Below are 3,717 nucleotides of genomic sequence, written 5' to 3' on the forward strand. Positions count from 1 at the left end.
AAAAAAAAAAAAAAAAAAAAAGAAAGAAGGACCAAAACAGTGGAAGTTCTAATGATATGACCAAATCTCTGGAAAAGCTAATAGGTTTGGAATAGGAAAACTGAACAAGTAGGTAGCAAGAACACAGTGGACAACTTCATTCATACTATCAACCCTGGTCTTTAGTCTATTGTCAAAAACCTGCTTGGTGCATCTGAGAAACCTGTGAAATTCTTGTTCCTTAGAGCATGATGGATGCAGGAAAGGTGGGTTAATTGGCGGAAAAAAGACTAGCACTGTGTGAAAAAGGTGAGCAAGTGAGTGACTTTACCTATTACCTACACTTTGTACTTTGGTAACACTTTGAGATCACAGTTGGGGATTGCTAAGTGCCTACTTGCTTCTGACAACCAGTCGGTCTCTGCCCCAGAGGAGCTTCTCAGTTGTGTCAGTGTGTGTTAAAGGACGGTGATGCCAGACTATGTGGAGCCAGATGAAGGAAACACGTGTGATGGTATTTGGTATTTCTTTGCAAAGAACAAACAAGTGGCTTTACATGTCTGCCTTCAGCCATGAGAGGGCAGGAGCCATCTTCACTACAGAACAGAGGACAAGCTTGTTTCTAACCTGTTTTATTCTGTTTAGAAGGCTTTCTGTAAGTGCCAGCCATAACAGAAGCCAAAAATACAGCCACATCCTGATGCAGAAAAGCTCCTGAGAACTGTACACATTGTGGAGAAAGTGAAAAGTGCAACTAGTTTGATCCATGACGATTTCTAGATGCCTGAATAATAAGATAAAAGGCTTGGTCTTTGCTTCTCCTTTTGCTGAACACCAAATACCCCTAGTCCTCCTTCCTTTTGCTATGATGAGGGTTGTGCTCTCACTGTTCACGGACTGCTGAGAAAAGGAGCAGAGGAAGATGACAGTCATCTGTGGGGTGGGAGGGTAGGAAAAAAAAAAAAAAGGAAATAACAAACACAAAAGGGAAATGTAAAGGCAACCATTGCACGTCATCCAGGAGGAGCAGCCTTGCTCTGGTCTGTGTTCTCCTCTATGTCTGAGTGTGTTTGCGTGTGGTGCTGGATGCTCCTGGCACAGCAGGGCAGGGTGAGGCGGTAGGAAAGCCCTGGAGGCAGCGCCGGGAGCAGGAGAGGGGAGTACCCTGCATGAGAGGAGCCCCCAGAGTGGGCACCCCTTGCAAAATCCCCGGGGGGAGTTTGCTGCATTGGGGCCTGGTATTTTTGTTGCGCTGATAAGAGCAGCATTGGACTGAATGACATCAAGCAAGAGAGTCCCACCCAGATGAGATGATCGCAGGAGGGACTGCATGGGCAGGCGATGCACGGTGTTACAACATATTCTCTGGGATCCTTTTGGCAATGGGAAAAGGCAAAAGCCATTATATAATGACCTACTTGGAACAAGGACATTTGTGGGATCTGAAACAAAGTGCTGTGCTTGTGCAACAGATGTCTTTGGGCCCTGGCTGAAACATTTTCATTCCCAGCCCAGGAACATGTGTCCCAGAGGCAGAGGAAGGGATGCTGCTTCCCTCTCCAGACTGGAATTATACCATATTGTTATTGCTAGAAAGGAGCTATATACTTGTCTTGTTAAATGGGATTTTTCCTCAAAAATACAGCATGCAAGGGTCCATTTCTTCCTCTTCTCCATCACCCCCACCCTATGGGGAGAGAGGGAAAGCACTTGAAGGTATTTTCTCCAATGGGCCTGAGGATTTTTGGCTGAGTAAATAGTTAGGGGGGGTGGGGCAGGGACTCAACGAGGACACAAAGTAAGAAATGAAAAACAAAGAGGCTGACTCCCACAGTGCTACACCACTGCACAGTCTCAGGAAATATCTATGCCATCTTCCCTGGCCTGTGCCAGAGCCTTTCCCAGGGACTTTTCAGAGAAAGCACCTCACAGAGGTCCTCTTTTAGGAGATTATGGTCTTATTTCCCACCAGGCATCAAAATAATCACCACACCAAAGCTGAAATCTGAGCCACTAATTTTTAATTGTTAGAGTTGGCCAAATTTGACAAAATAACAGCCATGTCCTGGGTTAACACTGGTTTAGTCCAGCGTACAGTTATTACTTCATAAACAAGAAGCACTCGAGTTACAGTCAAATTAGATTTATTTTCCTGCTTTATCTATCAAGTCCACCATTTTGTTAGCTTTCTACCTTTTTACTTTGTATAATTAATTTCCTCCTGCCTTGTAACCCTTTTACATGTCAATAAAATATCCATTCTCCTAACAGGAGAAAAAACCCTAGAGATAACCAAAGCCAGGATGGATGTAGTGTGATGCCAGAGGGCCTTATTTAACAAAGCACTATTAAAAATAATTCTAGAGCAAACAGTTACCAATTTACCTAATAAGGGATAAATCTGTCTTCTAAAATGGCAGGTTGGCCAATACATGAAACTAAGAAGTTGGAAGGAGATCAACAGGAAGCCATTTCTCTCTCTCTCTCTCTTTTTCTTTTTTCAAACCTTCTTAGGATAAATGCAATATCCCATTAGCTGCATAGAGGAGTGCAAACAGTGAGTGCAAACACAGCCCCTGCCCTGGTGGTGTGTTTGCTTAGCTGTGTTGGCTGTTTGAGCAGCAATAGTCTCATTCTGGAGCCATCAGCTGCTGTTTGCTGTAGCATTTTAGTGACCTGTTGAGAAGTTTGGGCCAGTGTGTTGACAAATGCCTTTTCTGAGTAAGAAAACTCCCCGGGAGAGTCCCTGTTTCCCTTTTGGCTCTCTTCTCTAACTCAGGCACAAGCCATGCCCTAGCACATTCCCCATTGCTGCAGTGGAGCAAGGAGTCTGGCTGGACCCCTGGCCACATGCTCACACAGATGTGACCGTCCCTTTGCCCAGTGGAGGCTGATACTACGTGACCTGCAGCTGGTGCCCATTCCCATCCTCAGCCTGCCCAGGAGGCACTGCTTGTGGCACCCTTGGCTGGAGAGCGGTCCAAGGGACAGATCATAAACAAACGCTTCTGCCCCATCTTTGCTGTGGACCTTCTTTTGAGGCCTTCCTGCAAGACAGGATTTTGGAGAGTGGGTGCTGGCATTGTTAAAAACCCACTGTGGGTATTTCCCGGACAGTGTGAGCCACCCCTGAGACCTGTGTGAGCACAGGTTCCTGCAGTGAGGGACCTGGGCAGAAATTTCTGCTTCCTCTGTCTCGTAGCTCCTGAATGTACTGCCTCTTGTATATACCAGATGTTCCTGGACACCAGGGTCCCAGGGCTACAGCGCTCCTCTCTCATCTTTAGCCTAAGCACTGCAAGGTATTGCCTCACAGTCCCCTTTTGCTTTCGTTAGTTATGTGGGCACGTGAAAAAATAGTCAGCCTAAGTGGCATAATTATAGTAGTCTCCTTGGGCTGCCCTGGCCTTGGCTCTCTGAGTGTTGTCCAGAGTTAACTCTGCCTCACAGATTAAACCCACACCACTTTGGAGATGGCTTGCAGAAGCAGTTTCTGTGTCCAAACTGGGGTTAGAGGCAGGTTCAGACAGAAGGTAAGTGTCCAAGGCTGAGCCAGGGCCGGGCTTGGCAACGTGGTGTTTAACTGAGTCTTGGTAGGCTTGTGAAAATGTCTGAGTGTTTTCCTCCAGAGGAACTGGCGTGGCCACACAAAGCTTGTGATTTTTTTGTCCATCGTAACCTGAACTTAGCCTCTCTGTAGTGACTTTCTGATTTTGTGACAGTGAGTCTTCAGGAATG

At 46.2% G+C, this 3,717-nt stretch overlaps 1 protein-coding gene across 1 annotated transcript in view; it reads right to left on the reverse strand.

Annotated features, from left to right (window-relative positions):
• LOC104471746 (synapsin-3-like) overlaps positions 1-3,717 on the reverse strand; it is a gene marked incomplete at its 5' end in the record, with an annotated part of 32,788 nt that overhangs the window by 23,980 nt on the left and 5,091 nt on the right. The gene's annotated exons all lie outside the window — the stretch shown is intronic.

The sequence above is a fragment of the Pterocles gutturalis genome, unplaced genomic scaffold, assembly GCF_000699245.1.
Source record: "Pterocles gutturalis isolate BGI_N339 unplaced genomic scaffold, ASM69924v1 scaffold43446, whole genome shotgun sequence".
Classification (NCBI taxonomy): Eukaryota; Metazoa; Chordata; class Aves; order Pterocliformes; family Pteroclidae; genus Pterocles; species Pterocles gutturalis.